Here is a 23,726-nt window from a genome sequence, read left to right on the forward strand (position 1 = left end):
CTGGAAACAAAAATCAGCCTGGGAAGTACTGAAATCTACCAGCTGATAAGTCAGCCTATCATAAAAACTAAAGGGCCCCAGGCTCCAGCATGAGTGTCACCATGGTTCTCAGCCTTTTCACTTTTCAGGATGTGATAATATTTGAATTGGCGACATTATAGCTACTTGCAGTTTTCTTTTTTACTTTATTGGAGGACACTTCTGACAAAAACATAAAAAAGAGACATGTACCTAGGCTATGACTCAGTTACAGAAGTTGACTATTTTATCATCAACTTCATGTAGACATTTGTTGTCCAGCTGTCATATCACATGGACAAACATAATCAGTCAAGGAAGGGAAATAATTAAATAACTAAAGTGCACAATGTGAGGAACTAAGGGAAGTTCTGCAATGATTCTCAAAATGCTGCTTATGCAAAAATAATAGGAAACCTTAAAAAGTCATTATATTTTGGCTAATAGGATAAAATAATGCATGAATGTTACTGTAATTCTTCTTAAAATCCCATGACCATGATGATGTTTGCACTGTTGCAAAAAAATAATTGTTGAGTTCGTATTCGATATATTTGGCCCGATCCAATGGTGAAGGTTTATGTATGTTGACTAATATTCAACACAATAAATGAGAACAATAACTACATTAGGTCTATTGGAACCAGGGACGTGCTGGGCCCCTAATTCAGCCTGGGAATCTCAGAGAGAGAGGCCCGGATTTTTTGCTGTTTAACATGTAACCTGTGTAGCATACAGTTTAACCTGTAACCTGTGTAGCATGCAGTTTAACCTGTAACATGTGTAGCATGCAGTTTAACCTGTAACCTGTGTAGCATGCAGTTTAACCTGTAACCTGTTGTTTAACGTGACCTGTGTAGCATGCAGTTTAACATGTAACCTGTTGTTTAACGTGACCTGTGTAGCATGCAGTTTAACATGTAACCTGTTGTTTAACGTGACCTGTGTAGCATGCAGTTTAACATGTAACCTGTTGTTTAACGTGACCTGTGTAGCATGCAGTTTAACATGTAACCTGTGTAGCATGCAGTTTAACCTGTAACCTGTGTAGCATGCAGTTTAACATGTAACCTGTGTAGCATGCAGTTTAACCTGTAACCTGTGTAGCATACAGTTTAACGTGACCTGTGTAGCATGCAGTTTATCATGTAACCTGTGTAGCATACAGTTTAACCTGTAACCTCTGTAGCATGCAGTTTAACCTGTAACCTGTGCATACATAGAATCCAACCAGAGCTTGAGCACCTGCCTGTTTGCTTTCACAGGAGCAATTGTCCTTCTCTTATTTAAATATCGGTCTTGCTGAACCACAGTTGCTCTCCACCCTGCTCTCATTCAATACAATGTAGGTTAGGTCGCTTTGTTTGAAAACGCTGAAAACGTTTTAGTTGAGCATGGCAGTCTCCAAGTATAAAAGGCACGAAAATAGCATATACAGTCGCCAGCACTCGCTATGCAACACTTTTAAAAACACGCAGCAGAAGAAGGAAATGTAAACGTTTCTCAGACATATGTGGGTGTTAAGTGTGGTTTACGTTTAGACTATGCAAGTAACACTCAAAAGTGTGAACTTGCTACAGTAGGTTCTGTTGACAGGCTTTTTATTAGGGCTTATCTATGAATCATTATCGTTCATATTTGTAATTAATTATATGAAGTATGTATACTTTTGCTAGACTGGTTTAACTTATGTTGCCTAAATTGCTACTGTCCTTCACACCAACACGGTCTCACAGGGTTGGGGGTATAGTTGGGTAGGTTTGTGCGCCTGGATGATGTATTTCCGCTTTTATGTAGATGGGTCTTCAACGTTTTTCAGGTCAAGGACCCCCTAGGTGATAGAGAGATGAAGAAGGACCCCATACTGTGTATTCTTATTTTTTAGAATCACAACTCACAACCCAGACATCGTCGTTGAAATGGTCAGCCAGCTCTGTGCAGTTTTGGAGAAGTAAAAACTCCTGACTAGATACATAGTACTTCAACATGCGTGAGAACACTGTTCCGTGTGAACCTCAAAATGGTGAAGTAGAGCAGGGTGTTCTTCACAGCTTCTTCACAGCTTTCATGATATCTGACAATTCAGCACTAATGTCTTTGGCAACGTTACGAGTGACTCCATACATGGGCAACTGGCGGCCCGGGGGCCACATGCGGCCCTCACCTTCACTTAATGTGGCCCGCAGGTTAATATCGGAATACTGATATACTATTGATTTCAGCTATTACAATTCATGACCCGCTTTAATTACCTTAGTCTATTAGTAGTAGTTAATGACTAGTATTACAATTCTAATTATCTTTTTTATGTCCAATGTATTTGTATTTAAGTCCATAAAGTTAACATAAGTATAACTACATGCATTTGAAATTAAATAAAAATGCTACTTTTCAGGATTCCAATTCAAAAATAGCACAAAATGTTTTGAGCTTGTAGATCTGCTATTTCTGCTACTTTTGTGTGACATAGAAGGGCCGACAGTATATGCAATGTGGCCGTCTGGAGTGAGTGTGGAAAAATAGTGGCCCTCTCCATGATCAAAGTTGTTAACCTGTAACCTGTGTAGCATGCAGTTTAATATGTAACCTGTTCAGCATGCAGTTTAACATGTAACCTGTGTAGCATGCAGTTTAACATGTAACCTGTGTAGCATGCAGTTTAACATGTAACCTGTGTAGCATGCAGTTTAACATGTAACCTGTGTAGCATGCAGTTTAACATGTAACCTGTGTAGCATGCAGTTTAACATGTAACCTGTGTAGCATGCAGTTTAACATGTAACCTGTGTAGCATGCAGTTTAACATGTAACCTGTGTAGCATGCAGTTTAACCTGTAACCTGTGTACCTGTGTCCATTAATTCAGCCTGGGAATCTCAGATAGAGAGGCCCGGATTTTTTTTAAACATCCGGCCGGGCGGTTCTTAATTTCTGGTCGGCCTGGAATGGAGAGGCCTTTCTGGAATTGTCCCAAATTTCCCAGTGGCCAGCACGTCCCTGATTGGAACGTATCTTCTTTTCCCCCCCATTTCCTGAAAAGAAACGGTTTTGTACATACAAGGTTTCCACCCGAAAGCGACGATAGGGACATTTAAATGTATCCATTTATAACTCTGTGTGAGTGTGCAAAAAAGGGGTCCATTTGGTTACATTTTGCACACTCACAGAATTAAATGAAAACTGAGGATTTGAGCGCGTATAGTGACCAGTTGTTCCCTAAGCCTGTTCAGAATCAGAAGACGCGATGATATTCTGGACCTAACAACTCGTCCATCTGTGTTGAGCATCATCATCATCATCTCCTCTGGTCCATGTACTGACTGCAGATGGAGAGACTGTACATTCACAGGTCTGACTGAGGCACTGACTGTGTGGAGACTAGTGATTCTATGACGAGCTCGGACACAATCACTACAAGCAACTTAAAGCTTAATTTATGGCTTCAGTATCTCACTTAAAAACCTACAGGACGTTTCGTATGACGAATCATGAAAACAGACGAATATACCAGTGTGTGCTAACTGCCATCTTGGCCAAACCTACACAAACTACAAGGTATAGTTAGATTACACAGTATGTCATAACAGTTGTACCTTCAACTGGGCTGGGCCAAGTGGTGATGGACCTCTGGGGTGGACTTCATTGTCACGTCAGGTTCTTTTACTTCTGTTCTAAACTGTTTATATGATTCTGCATAGTAGTGTAGGCTATATCTGTCTGTCATTAAATGTCACTATGAATTGAGTACATACATAAGGACCCCATTTGAAACAAGCCATTAGGCTTTCATGGGCTTTTTAATCCTATTTAGCTGACCTTGTATTTAAACTGTACTTTCATGTGCTTTTTTTCTGCAAACTTCTAAATAAAGTATTAAATCAATCAATCAATCAATCAATCTGAAACAGCTGGCCATGAATAAACAGGAGGGAGCATTTCCGGATAACTAGAACTGGTGCTCTATGGCCTTGGTTCTCAAAGTGGGGTCCGGGGACCCCCAGGGGTCCTTGAGGGAGTTCCAGGGGGTCCCCAGCTAAATGATAGATAGTTAGGAACCAAATGGACCCTTGTGGGGCTGTAACTCTGAGTGTGTACAAATGGAACCAAATGGACCCGTTGGGTCCATTTGGTTCCATTGGGACCCAAATGGGTCCATTTGGGTCCCAAATTCCGGTAAATGGGGGTCCGTAGCCTAATAATGCATGTCAAACTGGGGATTAAAATGGTTGAGAATCACTGCTAGTCTAGAGCAGTAGCCTACAAATCTTCTCTTATGGGGGTCCTTGGCATTATTTTCAAATGGGGGTACGCAGGCTAATAAGTGTGCATTTGGGGGTCCTTGACATGTAATAGTTTGAGAAGCACTGCTCTATGGATCATTCACAAGACTGGTGAATCGAGGTTAGTCCAGAATGTGGTGAGTAAAAAATAAAAATACAAATAATTAAAGTAATATAATTAAATATATATTATTCATTTTATTTGCCCTATGATACAGGGACAATGCCTCATAGATAGTACACGCTCCTGTACAGTAGATGGCGGTATTGCACCATCTTGCCACACCAATCAGAGAGGAGGACCCTTTCGGAACCCAAAACTTTAGGTACAACTCACGGCCAAAGCACTGATAGTCCACTTCTCTCCCAACTTGCTACAAGCATTTGCCAAATTGTGAAATATTACCCGAGAAAGAGGCAAAAACTTGGAAAATAGCAGATCTTCAAGCTCACAACGCCTCTGTGTTGTGAGCTTGTAGATGGGGGGGGGGGGGGGGGGGCTCCTGTTGAAATGTGATTATTTCAGCAGTGTAAATTTAAGTTGTGATAACATTGTGTTCATGTGAAGTCTGCCACCTACTGGCGTATTTTGATTTAGCAACTCACTCATTCAATTAGTAGCCTAATGAGTCTGCCATTGGATTCAGCTTAGTGGGTTTGAGAGTGCTGAAGCTCAGTGAGAGTGAATGTTTGGTGCTGCAGAGCTCACTGTCTGAAAATGAGTTGAAATATGATTAATTTGAGGGGTCCCCAGTTGAAATATGATCATTTTGAGGGGTCCCCAGTTGAAATATGATTATTTTGAGGGGTCTCCAGTTGAAATATGATTATTTTGAGGGGTCGCGGCCTGAAAAGATTGAGAACCACTGCTCTTGCATACCTACACAAGGACAGGTGCGTATACATTACAGTCATTTAGCAGACGCTTTTAACCAAAGCGACTTACAATAAGTGCATTCAACATAGGTAGGGAACGAAAACTACTAATCACCAGAAGTCTTAAGTGCATTTCCTGAAAAAACAAGCAACCAAGAGTATACCTAGCGCTAAGGTAAAAGTACAATATATCAGCTACCTATTTCCTTAAACAGACGAGACGAGACAAAATAGCAAAATCAAATGATCAAGAGTTAAAACAAATAAGTGTGTAGCTGTTCCAGAGTGGTTGAATTTTGTGGTATTGATTTTATTATTTTTCTGAAAATATGAAAAGTGAATATTGTTTATTTGGGGTAATATACTGTATTGTATGTATATGGAGTATGGTGATATAGACATATAGTGCCTTCCACTGTTCTCTGTGTTGTGGCCTGCTGTAGCAGATATCACGTGACACCAATCATGGCAGCATTGGGTTCACCTGCGTGAGCTTGGGTGCTGGTAATCAGAACAAACAAAGTTTCAGAGCTGTGAGGAGCTCTGTCTGTGTCAAGAAAATGTATACAGTAAATATAAAACGATAAAAGGTACTAACACTCCTGAGCATATCTGGGCAGAAGGCGCACACGGTATGTCATTGTTTATTTTGTTGGTCTGTTCAGTGATTGTTTTTGTTTGTTTTGTTGTGTGTGTTTATGCAACTAAAACTGGACATTTCATGTGTTATGTGGACATTTCATGGACAGTTAAAAAGAAGACGGCATGACTGTCAACAAGGACATTAATAATTCATGTTTAATTCATTGTGGTTAAAAAATTGTATTTGTTTTATGTCATTTCATTTACAGTTTTTCACGTTGTCTACATTGGGGTTAAAATAAAAAGCCCTCGTGAACATCAGTTGGAGCGTGGTCTACTCTGCCTCAGAGAAATACAGTTTAGGAGCAGTTATAGTGAAAAACGTCGCCACTCACTGCCAAAGTGAAGGCCGTTTCTCAAGAGTCACTCTACCACGGTGAAAACAGCGCGTCGCCAGGCTGGAGACGACTGAGAACGGCGGCCATTCATCTCGACAGCGGTGAGGATCGGGACACCAGCGTTACAACCCTACACATGCGAGCGAGAGAGGAGCGTCTTCATGGGAGAGTGGAGCGTCTAACATGGGAGCGGAGCCGCAGCGTCTTCCAGAGACTCCATCTTTCAACGCACACGAATCTTTCAACGCACACGAATCAACCAGCAACCTGCCTGTATGCAAGTCGGTGTGACGTCGCGCACATGAACTTCACCTAAATAAACGGAACGGTGGACCAGAAGAGCAACAGTAGACGCTGCAGTGTTCGAGTCGGCCACAAGAAGGCAGCGTCGTACCGTTTTGGTCTGCAAGTTCTCTACAGGAGGAGATTCACTCGTGCGCAAGTGTCAATAATATCCTTGGCTTCAGGTCAGACTGTATTGTGTGGGAAAGGGAAAAAATCGAATTGATATTTTGACAAGTTGAGTTATCATTGAAAGTTGGACATTTATTTGGTTTGAGAAATATTGCCAATGGTATTATTTTGTGTGGGGAAATAGGATTATTTCAAATAATCCTGTGACAAATCATTTGAAATTGAAATTCATTTGTAAGACTGAACAATACTTAAGTCTTAAGTTTTTTCTGATAAGAGTTTAAGAAGATTTTGAGAATTCATTTTCTAAGTGTTATTCCAAAGAGGTGATATAATTTGAGTTCATTCAGGTTTTGGTGATTTAAAAACTGTTAAAACGTTCTAATTTAAAATTAGCCTTTCCTTTTATATCTAGACATTTCTGGGTGTGTAATAATAATATTATTTCAAAGCAAAGCCACTAACTAAAATAGAAATGACGGATGAAGAAGGCGTGGTTGTTGCCCCAGAGAAAATCATGTCTGCATTAAAAGAAGAAAAGGCCCAATTAGAGACAGCATTAGAAACAGAAACTGATGAATCAAAGAGACAAGACATTAAAGATCGCATCAGCGAGATTTATTCATACTTTAAACAGCCTGTAATGCAAGGCCCAGAGCCAGAGCCACAACCTGACCCTGCAACTGTTAGGCAATCAGAGCGTGTAAGACGCCCGACTGAGAAACAGCGTGCACTTTTAAATGATAACATTCAAAAAAGAACACGAAAGTTTATGTCTGTTTATCTAAATTTCAAGGCAGAGGTTCAGTTTCTGAGGTTGCAACTCAAAGAGGAGTGCTCAAAGGATGACTTAGAGGACTGGCTACAAACTCTGGCGAAATGGGAGTCGGACCTTACAGGAGAATATGAGGCTTTACGTGCACTGACAACCCCAACTCAAGATATCAGGCGTAAAATAGATAGCTGTGTCTCAGTAACTGCTGAAGTGAGTGCTCTACTGAAAAGGCGTTCAGCAGAGGCTGGCACAACAGAGTTTGATCCAGCAGCCGCAAAAGCTGCAGCGCTCCAGTTACTCAAAAGAGAAGATGCTAAGTCAATTTATGGCTCAACTGTGTCAAGAGCAGAACGGGGCAGCCAGCAAGGAAGTCAAGCCTCAGATGCATTAACAATTGAAAAAGTAAGAGCAGCAGTGCGATTGGCTTCAAAGAAGGCTGAAATAAACAATGAAGAAGACATTTCAGCCCAGAGAGAAGAGTTGAGGAAACTTGAGACACAACGGGACTCGGAAGCCAAACAAGGGAATATGGAAGAAAAATTGAAGAGAGCATTTGAAGTCATAGCAGCTGAACGGAAGTTGAGCAAACTGGAAAAACAAAGAGACTTGGAAGTTGTAGAAGCTGAATATAACGCCTATGTTGAAGAGGAATTGAAGCTGAATAGCAAAATAAGGGACATGGAACCAGCAAATATCCAGCTTCCAAGTCAGCCTGTTATCCAACGGAGTAGCACTCCAATCCTTCCTTCCACTGAAAACAAGCAAGAGCTCACAATACATGAAGTCTCACTAGTTCAAGCGTTACAAGAGTCCCTGACGCTGAATAAACTTCCAGCACCAGAGCCATTCATATTTACAGGAGATCCTTTAAAATTCATTGAATGGAGCACATGTTTCAAAGCCCTAATTGAAACGAGCTGTAAAAATTCAGCACACAGGCTGTACTATTTAAAAAGATACATTAGTGGGGAAGCACTAAGTGTGTTAGAAGGCACATTCTATAGAAGTGACGATCAGGCATATGTGCAGGCATGGGACGCCCTGAACGAGCGCTATGGACACCCGTTCATGGTGCAAAGAGCCTTCAGGGAAAAGCTCAACAGCTGGCCAAAGATTGGACCAAGGGATTCACTTAAATTAAGGGAGTTTAGTGATTTCCTGATCTCATGCAACAATGCCATGCCCTACGTGGAGGGGCTAAATGTCTTGAACGATTGTGAACAAAATCAAAGATTGCTACAAAAACTTCCAGACTTTGTCACTACCCGCTGGAACCGACAAGTCACTGACGGTTTGTATGAGAGAAAGCCATACCCAGGGTTTAAAGAATTTGCTAACTTTGTGGCAAGTGAAGCACGTGCAGCGTGCAACCCTATTACCTCCCTGCATGCATTAAGAAATGAGGATGAAAAATCTGTGAGGGAACCAAGGCGTTCTAGAGCGAGCGTCTTGGCAACGACAACAGAGGTGTCTGAAACCTCCCAAAACACTGCTGATTCAGAAAATAGCCATTCTGCAAACAAAAGGCAAATAATATGTACATGTTGTCAGCAGAATCATTTCATTTATAAATGTGAAACATTTGCAGCTTTGTCACTAGATGAAAAGAAAAAGTGTGTCATGGAGAATAAGATGTGCTTTGGATGCCTCAGAGTAGGCCATATCTCCAAAAACTGCAGGAACCGGGCCACTTGCAACCTTTGCAGGGGGAACCATCCCTCTCCACTTCATGAGGAAAATCAAGTCGAAGAGCCTTCTGGAGAGCTAGAGGCAACAGCTTCAACTGTCTCATGCAGCGTGACTGGGGACAATGGTAACCGCACATCAATGACTGTTCCTGTGTGGCTGTCATCGGCCGATGGCACCTGCCCTGAAACCTTGGTGTATGCGCTGCTGGACACACAAAGCAGCAACACCTTCGTTGATTTAGAAACTGCAGAAAAGATTCAAGCAGATGCACAGCCAGTCAAACTGAAACTGTCAACACTGACCGACAGAGGTTCAGTCGTCAAATGCCAAAGAGTGACTGGTCTGAGGATAAGAGGTTACTTCTCACAAGAAAACATTGATTTGCCACCTGCGTACACACGGGAGTACATACCGCTAGAGCAGAACAGTATTCCCACTCGGAAAACTGCAAAACTCTGGACTCACCTTCACGGCATAGCAGAAGAAATGCCTGACTTGTTGGACTGTCCTGTTGGTCTTCTTATCGGCTATGACTGTGCAAGAGCTCTGAAGCCAAAACAAGTTATAGCAGGTGAAGATTATGAGCCTTATGCAGTCAGAACTGACCTAGGCTGGAGTGTTGTGGGGTGCATAACACGTGCAAGCTCAAAGGATGTCGCATTGAAGAAGCCATGTACAGTTATGGCCACAGTGAAGCTTGAGCATGGCACAGAGAGCTCCATACCACTCCTGGAAGAGGAAACAAAACCCAGAAAGAAGCTGAAAAGAATGGAAAGCTCAGCATCCAAGAACTCCACTGAAGTGGGACAGGAGAAGAACGTGGTAAACCGTTCTGATGTTTCCACAGCTCTGACAGAAAATACCGGACTGTCAGGAACAAAAAGAAAAAGGAGAAGAGGAAAGAAACAAGTGAAGATGAAGGTCCAAGGGGGCAGGGTCACTTAGGAAAGAAAGGTCTGACACAAATTTAAGTCCAATTCAAATACGAAACTTGTGATAATACAAAAATGAGTGCATAAATGTGGGTTGGTTGAAGGTCAATTCAAACTATAAAGAATGTGAAATGTTTTGTTCATTTAGATAGGAAAATTACAGATTTATACAGCATAAGAGGTCATTAAGCAGTAATAAATTGAGTGTAATTTGGGGGCAGTGTAGCTGTTCCAGAGTGGTTGAATTTTGTGGTATTGATTTTATTATTTTTCTGAAAATATGAAAAGTGAATATTGTTTATTTGGGGTAATATACTGTATTGTATGTATATGGAGTATGGTGATATAGACATATAGTGCCTTCCACTGTTCTCTGTGTTGTGGCCTGCTGTAGCAGATATCACGTGACACCAATCATGGCAGCATTGGGTTCACCTGCGTGAGCTTGGGTGCTGGTAATCAGAACAAACAAAGTTTCAGAGCTGTGAGGAGCTCTGTCTGTGTCAAGAAAATGTATACAGTAAATATAAAACGATAAAAGGTACTAACACTCCTGAGCATATCTGGGCAGAAGGCGCACACGGTATGTCATTGTTTATTTTGTTGGTCTGTTCAGTGATTGTTTTTGTTTGTTTTGTTGTGTGTGTTTATGCAACTAAAACTGGACATTTCATGTGTTATGTGGACATTTCATGGACAGTTAAAAAGAAGACGGCATGACTGTCAACAAGGACATTAATAATTCATGTTTAATTCATTGTGGTTAAAAAATTGTATTTGTTTTATGTCATTTCATTTACAGTTTTTCACGTTGTCTACATTGGGGTTAAAATAAAAAGCCCTCGTGAACATCAGTTGGAGCGTGGTCTACTCTGCCTCAGAGAAATACAGTTTAGGAGCAGTTATAAAGTGTATCGACTAAACAAGATCCAATAAAACAATACAACAATAAAACAAGCGTTCGTACAACTAGTTAACAAGTAGGCCAGGCAAAGAGGAAGGGTATAGGAAGATTAGAGTTACAAGTCCTACAATCTGTCTTCACTTGGAAACACTTGTTTTATTGAATACAGAACCTGACCATCAGTGTCTCACTAAACCAGTGGTCCTCAAAGTTTTATCATGTCAAGGACCCCCTAAATTGACACATATTAGTCCTTGGACGGTGGACCCCCATTTGAAAAGATATGCCAGGGACCCCAATAATAAGAAAATATTTTTATGGCCCTTAGTGATTCTCAACTATTTTAATTTCAAGGACTCCCGCAGTTTGACATGCATTAGGGCTACAGACCCCCATTTAATGGCATTTCTAGCTCTGGGACCCCCATTTATTGTAATTATTATGTCTCTATTAATTATTGTAAAATCTATGTTAATGTAACTCAGAGTGTACAAATGGAACCAAATGGGTTCCATTTGTACACTCTCAGAGTTACAGACCTGTAAGGGTCCATTTGGTTACATTTGTACACTCTCAGAGTTACAGACCTGTAAGGGTACAGGGTACAACTCCCTCAAGGACCCCTGGGGGTCCCCGGACCCCAAAGATTGCGCAGGGACCCCCCAGAATTTGAGTTAAAATGTCTATATTATATTCAAAGATATGCACAAATTTTCAAACTTTTTTTTTCTTCAAAAATAGCTCTACAAGATCAAAGCTTGTAGATCTGCTATTTTTTTTTAAAATCTTGAAAATATGTGGAAATCTTTAAATCTTTGTTTTAAAAACTGGTTGATTGTTTGATTGCATTGATTCCAGTGTAGGGAGCATGCAATCAAGCATGCTCATTCCATCCATGCTGAACCATACCAACTGTGGGTTGGTTTAAAATTGGTAAAGTGGGAAGATGGGTACTCTAATATGAATTATTATGTGGGTAATTCTTTGAGTAATATGTGACACTTTAAAGTGTGGATATGAATTGTAATGTCTCTGGACATTGCAATTAACTGGTTAAATTGAGGATTCAATTCAGGTTTGGTACGGTCCAATGGGCGGGGCCTAGCCTAGCCTATATAAGTAGGGCGACCTGCCTCTGCTTGGCAGTCAAAGAAGGATTGTTGAGGAGTAGACCCAGGGCCAATCTGTCCAGTGTGTAAATAGAGTTCTGCTGTGCTTCATTTTTTTTGTTATATTAATGATTTTCCTGACATGTAAGAAGGTGAATAAAATCACTTTGAGAACCAATGCCCTATAAACAATTCCTGTAAATAAAGTTTAGTTTAGGTTTTCCCAGGTTTCTTTCCAAGGTTTAAAAATAAATAAATACCAACGCAAGTTTTTATGACTTTTTGAATAGTAATGTTATTCTTATGTAAAAGTCTGGAATTCAAAATTTACTTGAGCAAAAGTACAAAAGTATTCGCATCAAAATGAACTTGAAGTACCAAAAGTAAAAGTACTCTTTTTGCAGAAGGTTCCATTTCAAAGAAATATTTTTGAAAATGGCAGATCTACAAGCTCACAAAGCTTGTAGATCGGCTATTTTCAAATGGCTGATATGTGTATATAGGGCTGAAGTGGTTAATGTATGTTTTGTAATAATAATCAAAATCTACAAAGTAACTAGTAACTAAAGCTGTCAAATAAAACTGTACTTAAGTACAGTAGTACTTGAGTAAATGTATACTTGGTTCCTTTACACCACTGGTTTTAGGATGTCAACATTGTTACCACTATGCTCGCATTCCTTCTAGTGTCAATGATTGAGAGTTGCTGTGTCCGTTAGGCAATGTGTCAAAACCTTTGGTTCAACACCGTTGTTTTAACACACATGGGCAACGGGCAACTGGCGGCCTGGGGGCCACATGCGGCCCCCACCTTCACTTAATGCGGCCCTTAGGTTAATATCAGAATACTGATATATTATTGATTTCAGCTGTTTACAATTCCAAATATGCAAACATGACCCGCTGTAATTACTTCAGTCTATTAGTAGCTTAATGACTAGTATTGCTGTATTGCTGTTGTATGATTCTAGCTGCTGAAATAAACTTGCCATTTGGATCCTTCATTGTTGACAAACGAACAGAACATGGATGTTGTTTGAAAAAGTATTATTTATTTCTTGTGTGACCAGACCCAGACCCGGAGGTAGGGCTCGACAGCGAGGGCCTAGTGGCCGGGCTAACCACGGAGCCAGGGCCCAGCCCGAAGAAGCAACGTGGGCACATCATCTCCGCCACGTGGGCCCGGTTCCAGACGGGTGACAGTGACAGCGGAGTGTTCAGACGGACCAGACCTGGGCAGCAGAGGCTGACGTGAAACTTAACAACGCTGGTGGTGAAGAAGGAGCCTGAGCTTGTGCGTGAGTACTAGCCTACTAGCCATGGTTCACCACACACACACACACACACACACACACACACACACACACACACACACACACACACACACACACACACACACACAGAGGGAGTGCAGCCTACCTGCTGCAGCAGCCGCAGGGGGAGGAGGAGAGGACACAGCTCATTCTTTCAGAATACCCACACAGTTTTGGGGCCATGAAGCACGTTGGCTGTTATGCTTTTATAGCTCAGTCCGTGTCTAACTAACTATAAGCTAGTATGATATACTACCTCACATGCAGCAACTTATTTTCGGTAGAGCAATGTTAGATGCATGCACCTTTATTGTGTTTCGACGGCTGAGCATGTCTGTACTCTGTGCCGTCGGCATGTTATGAAACCTCCCTGTGACATACAGTAGTCTGGTCCATAGTGTTAGAGTTCTAACATGTTATAAACCTCCCTGTGACGTACAGTAGCTCTGGTCCATAGTGTTAGAGGGAGTTGGTGCTAAAGAGTTGTGTCGTACGGACACAAGGACTGAGGTGCAGAAGGCTCTGAAACATCTCCACTCACGGGCTTAACACAGTTTTACTTCCCACAAACAAAATAGAGCGCCGAAGTCTGACGTCACTGCCAGTAGAGGGCCAGTAGAGGGCCAGTAGAGGGCGCTGTTCCAGGGTTCGTGGCTTTATTTTTTGTGTTGAAATCCCCATTTGGGAATCTTAGATCACGTCATATAAGAACTGCGTTCCAAACATAAACACACCACTCTGGCGTTTTTGTCAGGGGGGTGGCTGAGAAAGAAGTAAGGAAGGGGCCCAATTCATTCCCAATATGGCTGCTGTGCATAGAGCCTATTGAAGTGTGTGTGTGTGTGTGTGTGTGTGTGTTAGTGAGGCGCGGGTTGACCCGTAACCCGCGGGACCCGCGGGTCAAGTCAGAATTTCGGAGGCAATTATGCGGGCTGCGGGTCAGCCGCTCTCACACGCAAAAAAAAATCAAAAAATCACATGCTCTTGTTTTGTCTTTATTCCTAATAAGAATAATAACAATAAAACAGTTTGAATACACTTGGGGATTATTTTCTAACCATGATTTTACAGAATAAAAAAAAAATCGCGGGTCGCGGGGCGGGTTGAGGCGGGTTGGGTTCCGTCGCGGGGCGGGGCGGGTCATGAAAAAACCCGACCCGCGCATCACTAGTGTGTGTGTATATATTAGTAGAGTGAAAGAAGAGCGTACCAAATGCACTCTTTACAGGTCCGTTTTATCAAGTATAGAGGGTTAAGACAAGTGGTACTGGATTTGACGCTCAACAAAAGCTAATTAATCCTTGTGGATAACGGAGGACAATTTCACAATAAATTAAAACTCTGCGATAACGATTATTGTGAGCGTTTTTAATGATGTGATGCGAACAAGTATCGCCCCATCCCTAGTTGTGACAGGATACAGTATACATATTGCCTCACTTCCACTATATACATGTATATGTATATTGCATAAACTTGTGTTGCTGATTAAAGCTTTTCATAGATGTTGGTTTCATGTTAATATGTATTTTCAGAGATTTAACCACTTAAACCATCAACACTAAGTAAACGTTCACTCTGTACTTAGTCTGCTCTTTTCCCCCTATCTTTGTCGAAAATAGCCGATCTACAAGCTCACAAAGCTTCGCAGCGCACAACGGCGTTGTAGATCGGCTATTTTCGGCTAATGTTCCCCTCAGAATAGGGATGCTAGCCAGGTTTAGAGTGGTTAATGTAAAAACGAAAATCCTATCACACAAAGATTTGGCGGACCCCCTGTAGTAACTCCGAGGACCCCCTGTTGAAGACCTGCTCTAATGTGTTGTAACTATGCACATATATGTGTCTGTGCGCCGATGGATGCCTGTTGATGCTGTGTTTGCCACAACCTTGTACGGCACTTTGCTCAGCTTCTGTTGTTTATTAAATGTGCTCTATAAATAAAGTTTGATTCCATATACTAGGCTGTGTATGTTGTGACAGGATACAATCTACGTATATATCTGGCTCTCGGTCACTTGAATTAATATTTGTTTCTTACTTTATTTCTCAGAGTGGAGACGGACTGTGCCGAGGTTGTTCTTGTGCCATAAATGCCCAGATGACTGAGGCTCTCACCTACAGTATAACACCCTCCCAGACACCAGAAGACTGAGGTTCTCACCTACAGTATAACACCCTCTCAGACACCAGGCTGACTGAGGTTCTCACCTACAATATAACACCCTCCCAGACACCAGAATGACTGAGGTTCTCACTGGTTCTTGCGCTTCGCGCATACAGTACAGTATGTGCCGCTACGCTGCGATCGGTCGGGTTCTTGTGTGGTATTTGCGCATATCAGTATAGTATGTGCCGCTACGCTGCAATCGTTGGTCGGGTTCTTGCACGGTATTTGCGCATATCAGTACAGTATGTGCCGTTACGCTGCGATCGGTCTGTCGGGTTCTTAAGCAGTATTGTCGCGCATATCAGTACATTATGTGCCGCCACGCTGCGATCGGTCGGGTCTTTGCTACGGTATTGTCGCGCATATCAGTACAGGATGTGCCATCACGATGCGATCGGTCGGGTCCTTGCTGCGGTATTGTCGCGCATTTCAATACCGTATGTGCCGTCGCGCTGCGATCGGTCGGGTCCTTGCTGCGGTATTGTCGCGCATATCAGTACAGTATGTGCCGTCACGCTGCGATCGGTCGGGTTTTTGCTAAGGTATTGTCGCGCATATCAATACAGTATGTGCCGTCGCGCTGCAATCGGTAGGGTCCTTGCGCCGGTATTGTGGCGCATGTCAGTACAGTATGCGCCGTCACGCTACACTGCGGTCGTCGTCGGTCGGGTCCTTGCGCCGGTATTGTGGCGCATGTCAGTACAGTATGCGCTGTCACGCTACGCTGCATGTCAGTACAGTATGCGCCGTCACGCTACGCTGCGATCGTCGCCGTTCGGGTCCTTGCGCCGGTATTTTGACGCATGTCAGTACAGTATGCGCCGTCACGCTACGCTGCGATCGTCGTCGGTCGTGTCCTTGCGCCGGTATTGTGGCGCATGTCAGTATAGTATGCGCCGTCACGATACGCTGCGAACGTCGTCGGTCGGGTCCTTGCGCCGGTATCGTGGCGCATGTCATTACAGTATGCGGCGTCACGCTACGCTGCGATCGTCGTCGGTCGATTGGATCCTTGCGCCGGTATTGTGGCACATGTCAGTACAGTATGCGGCGTCACCTACGCTGCGATCGTCGTCGGTCGGGTCCTTGCACCGGTATTGTGGCGCATGTCAGTACAGTATGCGCCGTCACGCTACGCTGCGATCGTCGTCGGTGGGTTGGATCCTTGCGCCGGTTTTGTGGCGCATGTCAGTACAGTATGCGCCGTCACGCTACGCTGTGATCGTCGTCGGTCGGGTCCTTGCGCCGGTATTTTGGCGCATGTCAGTACAGTATGCGCTGTCACGCTACGCTGCATATCACTACAGTATGCGTCATCACGCTACGCTGCGATCGTCGTCGTTCGGGTCGTTTTCTGCCGTATTGTGGCGCATATCAGTACATTATGTGCCGTCACGCTATTGCGCCGTCGTCGGTCGGGTCGTTTGCGTGTCCGTACGCCTAGCCCAGGTCATGGACGCGTCGAACACTTGTTTGGCGACGTGTCGACACTCGCGTCGACCACTTGTTGGCGACGTGTGCTGTCCTGTGGCCGGGGCTGGGCGTACGGACGCGCAAACGACCCGACCGACGACGGCGCAATAGCGTGACGGCACATACTGTACTGATATGCGCCACAATCAGTATCAGTACAGTATGTGCCGTCGTCGGTCGGGTCGTTTGCTGCCGTATTGTGGCGCATATCAGTACATTATGTGCCGTCACGCTATTGCGCCGCCGTCGGTCGGGTCGTTTGCGCGTCCGTACGCCTAGCCCCGGTCATGGACGCGTCGAACACTTGTTTGGCGACGTGTCGACACTCGTGTCGACCACTTGTTGGCGACGTGTGCTGTCCTGTGGCCGGGGCTGGGCGTACGGACGCGCAAACGACCCGACCGACGACGGCGCAATAGCGTGACGGCACATACTGTACTGATATGCGCCACAATCAGTATCAGTACAGTATGTGCCGTCGTCGGTCGGGTCGTTTGCTGCCGTATTGTGGCGCATATCAGTACATTATGTGCCGTCACGCTATTGCGCCGTCGTCGGTCGGGTCGTTTGCGCGTCCGTACGCCTAGCCCCGGTCATGGACGCGTCGAACACTTGTTTGGCGACGTGTCGACACTCGCGTCGACCACTTGTTGGCGACGTGTGCTGTCCTGTGGCCGGGGCTGGGCGTACGGACTCGCAAACGACCCGACCGACGACGGCGCAATAGCGTGACGGCACATACTGTACTGATATGCGCCACAATCAGTATCAGTACAGTATGTGCCGTCGTCGGTCGGGTCGTTTGCTGCCGTATTGTGACGCATATCAGTACATTATGTGCCGTCACGCTATTGCGCCGTCGTCGGTCGGGTCGTTTGCGCGTCCGTACGCCTAGCCCAGGTCATGGACGCGTCGAACACTTGTTTGGCGACGTGTCGACACTCGCGTCGACCACTTGTTGGCGACGTGTGCTGTCCTGTGGCCGGGGCTGGGCGTACGGACGCGCAAACGACCCGACCGACGACGGCGCAATAGCGTGACGGCACATACTGTACTGATATGCGCCACAATCAGTATCAGTACAGTATGTGCCGTCGTCGGTCGGGTCGTTTGCTGCCGTATTGTGGCGCATATCAGTACATTATGTGCCGTCACGCTATTGCGCCGTCGTCGGTCGGCTCGTTTGCGCGTCCGTACGCCTAGCCTCGGTCATGGACGCGTCGAACACTTGTTTGGCGACGTGTCGACACTCGCGTCGACCACTTGTTGGCGACGTGTGCTGTCCTGTGGCCGGGGCTGGGCGTACGGACGCGCAAACGACCCGACCAACGACGGCGCAATAGCGTGACGGCACATACTGTACTGATATGCGCCACAATCAGTTTCAGTACAGTATGTGCCGTCGTCGGTCGGGTCGTTTGCTGCCGTATTGTGGCGCATATCAGTACATTATGTGCCGTCACGCTATTGCGCCGTCGTCGGTCGGGTCGTTTGCGCGTACGTACGCCTAGCCTCGGTCATGGACGCGTCGAACACTTGTTTGGCGACGTGTCGACACTCGCGTCGACCACTTGTTGGCGACGTGTGCTGTCCTGTGGCCGGGGCTGGGCGTACGGACGCGCAAACGACCCGACCGACGACGGCGCAATAGCGTGACGGCACATACTGTACTGATATGCGCCACAATCAGTATCAGTACAGTATGTGCCGTCGTCGGTCGGGTCGTTTGCTGCCGTATTGTGGCGCATATCAGTACATTATGTGCCGTCACGCTACGCTGCGATCGTCGCCGTTCGGGTCCTTGCGCCGGTATTTTGACGCATGTCAGTACAGTATGCGCCGTCACGCTACGCTGCGATCGTCGTCGGTCGTGTCCTTGCGCCGGTATTGTGGCGCATGTCAGTATAGTATGCGCCGTCACGATACGCTGCGAACGTCGTCGGTCGGGTCCTTGCGCCGGTATCGTGGCGCATGTCATTACAGTATGCGGCGTCACGCTACGCTACGATCGTCGTCGGTCGATTGGATCCTTGCGCCGGTATTGTGGCACATGTCAGTACAGTATGCGGCGTCACCTACGCTGCGATCGTCGTCGGTCGGGTCCTTGCACCGGTATTGTGGCGCATGTCAGTACAGTATGCGCCGTCACGCTACGCTGCGATCGTCGTCGGTGGGTTGGATCCTTGCGCCGGTTTTGTGGCGCATGTCAGTACAGTATGCGCCGTCACGCTACGCTGTGATCGTCGTCGGTCGGGTCCTTGCGCCGGTATTTTGGCGCATGTCAGTACAGTATGCGCTGTCACGCTACGCTGCATATCAGTACAGTATGCGTCATCACGCTACGCTGCGATCGTCGTCGTTCGGGTCGTTTTCTGCCGTATTGTGGCGCATATCAGTACATTATGTGCCGTCACGCTATTGCGCCGTCGTCGGTCGGGTCGTTTGCGCGTCCGTACGCCTAGCCCAGGTCATGGACGCGTCGAACACTTGTTTGGCGACGTGTCGACACTCGCGTCGACCACTTGTTGGCGACGTGTGCTGTCCTGTGGCCGGGGATGGGCGTACGGACGCGCAAACGACCCGACCGACGACGGCGCAATAGCGTGACGGCACATACTGTACTGATATGCGCCACAATCAGTATCAGTACAGTATGTGCCGTCGTCGGTCGGGTCGTTTGCTGCCGTATTGTGGCGCATATCAGTACATTATGTGCCGTCACGCTATTGCGCCGCCGTCGGTCGGGTCGTTTGCGCGTCCGTACGCCTAGCCCCGGTCATGGACGCGTCGAACACTTGTTTGGCGACGTGTCGACACTCGCGTCGACCACTTGTTGGCGACGTGTGCTGTCCTGTGGCCGGGGCTGGGCGTACGGACGCGCAAACGACCCGACCGACGACGGCGCAATAGCGTGACGGCACATACTGTACTGATATGCGCCACAATCAGTATCAGTACAGTATGTGCCGTCGTCGGTCGGGTCGTTTGCTGCCGTATTGTGGCGCATATCAGTACATTATGTGCCGTCACGCTATTGCGCCGTCGTCGGTCGGGTCGTTTGCGTGTCCGTACGCCTAGCCCCGGTCATGGACGCGTCGAACACTTGTTTGGCGACGTGTCGACACTCGCGTCGACCACTTGTTGGCGACGTGTGCTGTCCTGTGGCCGGGGCTGGGCGTACGGACGCGCAAACGACCCGACCGACGACGGCGCAATAGCGTGACGGCACATACTGTACTGATATGCGCCACAATCAGTATCAGTACAGTATGTGCCGTCGTCGGTCGGGTCGTTTGCTGCCGTATTGTGGCGCATATCAGTACATTTTGTGCCGTCACGCTATTGCGCCGTCGTCGGTCGGGTCGTTTGCGCGTCCGTACGCCTAGCCCCGGTCATGGACGCGTCGAACACTTGTTTGGCGACGTGTCGACACTCGCGTCGACCACTTGTTGGCGACTTGTGCTGTCCTGTGGCCGGGGCTGGGCGTACGCATGTCAGTACAGTATGCGCCGTCACGCTACACTGATATCGTCGTCGGTCGGGTCCTTGCGCCGGTATTGTGGCGCATGTCAGTACAGTATGCGCCGTCACGCTACGCTGCGATCGTCTTCGGTCGGTTGGATCCTTGCGCCGGTATTGTGGCGCTTATCAGCACAGTATGCGCCGTCACGCTACGCTGATAACGTCGTCGGTCGGGTCCTTGCGCCGGTATTGTGGCGCATGTCAGTACAGTATGCGCCGTCACGCTACGCTGCGAACATCGTCGGTCGGTTGGATCCTTGTGCCGGTATTGTGGCGCATGTCATTACAGTATGCGCCGTCACGCTACGCTGCGATCGTCGTCGGTCGGGTCCTTGCGCCGGTATTGTGGCACATGTCAGTACAGTATGCGCTGTCACGCTACGCTGCATGTCAGTACAGTATGCGCCGTCACGCTACGCTGCGATCGTCGTCGGTCTGTTTGATCCTTGCGCCGGTATTGTGGCGCATGTCAGTACAGTATGCGCCGTCACGCTACGCTGCGATCGTCGTCGGTCGGGTCCTTGGGCCGGTATTGTGGCGAATGTTTGTACAGTATGCGCCGTCACGCTACGTTGCGATCGTCGTCGGTCGGGTCCTTGCGCCGGTATTTTGGCGCATGTCAGTACAGTATGCGCCATCACGTTACGCTGTCACGCTACGTTGTATGTCTACGCTGCGATCGCCGTCGGTCGGGTCCTTGCGCCGGTATTGTGGCGAATGTCAGTACAGTATGCGCTGTCACGCTACGCTGCGATCGTCGTCGGTCGGTCGGGTCCTTGCGCCGGTATTGTGGCGCATGTCAGTACAGTATGCGCTGTCACACTACGCTGTATATCAGTACAGTATGCGCCGTCACGCTACGCTGCGATCGTCGTCGGTCGGGTCCTTGCGCCGGTATCGTGGCGCATGTCAGTACAGTATGCGCCGTCACGCTACGCTGCGATCGTCGTCGGTCGGTTGGATCCTTGCGCCGGTATCGTGGCGAATGTCAGTACAGTATGTGCCGTCACACTACGCTGCGGTCGGTTGGATCCTTGCGCCGGTAATGTGGCGCATGTCAGTTTAGTATGCGCCGTCACGCTACGCTGCGATCGTCGTCGGTCGGTTGGATCCTTGCGCTGGTATTGTGGCGCATGTCAGTACAGTATGCGCCGTCACGCTACGCTGCGATCGTCGTCGGTCGGTTGGATCCTTGCGCCGGTATTGTGGCGCATGTCAGTACAGTATGGGCCGTCACGCTACGCTGCGATCGTCGTCGGTCGGGTCCTTGCGCCGGTATTGTGGCGCATGTCAGTACAGTATGCTCCGTCACGCTACGCTGCGATCGTCGTCGGTCGGTCGTTTGGATCCTTGCGCCGGTATTGTGGCGAATGTCAGTATAGTATGCGCCGTCACGCTACGCTGCGATCGTCGTCGGTCGGGTCCTTGCGCCATTATTTTGGCGCATGTCAGTACAGTATGCGCTGTCACGCTGCATGTCAGTACAGTATGCGCCGTCACGCTACGCTGCGATCGTCGTCGGTCGGGTCTTTGCGCCGGTATTGTGCCTTATGTTAGTACAGTATGCGCCGTCACGATACGCTGCGATCGTCGTTGGTCGGGTCCTTGCGCCGGTATTGTGGCGCATGTCAGTACAGTATGCCCCGTCACGCTACGTTGCGATCGTCGTCGGTCGGTTGGATCCTTGCGCCGGTATTGTGGCGCATGTCAGTACAGTATGGGCCGTCACGCTACGCTGCGATCGTCGTCGGTCGGGTCCTTGCGCCGGTATTGTGGCGCATGTCAGTACAGTATGCGCCGTCACGCTACGCTGCGATCGTCGTTTGTCGGTTGGATCCTTGCGCCGGTATTGTGGCGCATGTCAGTACAGTATGCGCCGTCACGATACGCTGCGATCGTCGTCGGTCGGGTCCTTGCGCCGGTATTGTGGCGCATGTCAGTACAGTATGCGCCGTCACGCTACGCTGCGATCGTCGTCGGTCGGGCTGCGATCATTGTCGGTCTGTTGGATCCTTGCGCCGGTATTGTGGCGCATGTCAGTACAGTATGCGCCGTCACGCTATGCTGTGATCGTCGTCGGTCGGGTCTTTGCGCCGGTATTGTGCCTTATGTTAGTACAGTATGCGCCGTCACGATACGCTGCGATCGTCGTTGGTCGGGTCCTTGCGCCGGTATTGTGGCGCATGTCAGTACAGTATGCGCTGTCACGCTACGCTGCGATCGTCGTCGGTCGGTTGGATCCTTGCGCCGGTATTGTGGCGCATGTCAGTACAGTATACGCCGTCACGCTACGCTGCGATCGTCGTTTGTGTGTTGGATCCTTGCGCCGGTATTGTGGCGCATGTCAGTACAGTATGCGTTGTCACGCTGCATGTCAGTACAGTATGCGCCGTCACGCTGCGATCGTCGTCGGTCGGGTGATTGCGCCGGTATTGTGCCTTATGTTAGTACAGTATGCGCCGTCACGATACGCTGCGATCGTCGTTGGTCGGGTCCTTGCGCCGGTATTGTGGCGCATGTCAGTACAGTATGCGGCGTCACGCTACGCTGCGATCGTCGTCGGTCGGTTGGATCCTTGCGCCGGTATTGTGGCGCATGTCAGTACAGTATGCGCCGTCACGCTACGCTGCGATCGTCGTCGGTCGGGTCCTTGCGCCGGTATTGTGGCGCATGTCAGTACAGTATGCGCCGTCACGCTACGCTGCGATCGTCGTCGGTCGGGTCCTTGCGCCGGTATTGTGGCGCATGTCAGTACAGTATTCGCCGTCACGCTACGCTGCGATCGTCGTCGGTCGGTTGGATCCTTGCGCCGGTATTGTGGCGCATGTCAGTACAGTATGCGCCGTCACGATACGCTGCGATCGTCGTCGGTCGGTTGGATCCTTGCGCCGGTATTGTGGCGCATGTCAGTACAGTATGCGTCGTCACGCTACACTGATATCGTCGTTGGTCGGGTCCTTGCGCCGGTATTGTGGCTCATGTCAGTACAGTATGCGCCGTCACGCTACGCTGCGATCGTCTTCGGTCGGTTGGATCCTTGCGCCGGTATTGTGGCGCTTATCAGCACAGTATGCGCCGTCACGCTACGCTGATAACGTCGTCGGTCGGGTCCTTGCGCCGGTATTGTGGCGCATGTCAGTACAGTATGCGCCGTCACGCTACGCTGCGAACATCGTCGGTTGGTTGGATCCTTGTGCCGGTATTGTGGCGCATGTCATTACAGTATGCGCCGTCACGCTACGCTGCGATCGTCGTCGGTCGGGTCCTTGCGC

This window comes from Gymnoscopelus microlampas (assembly GCF_963454915.1).
Source record: "Gymnoscopelus microlampas genome assembly, chromosome: 21".
Lineage (NCBI taxonomy): Eukaryota > Metazoa > Chordata > Actinopteri > Myctophiformes > Myctophidae > Gymnoscopelus > Gymnoscopelus microlampas.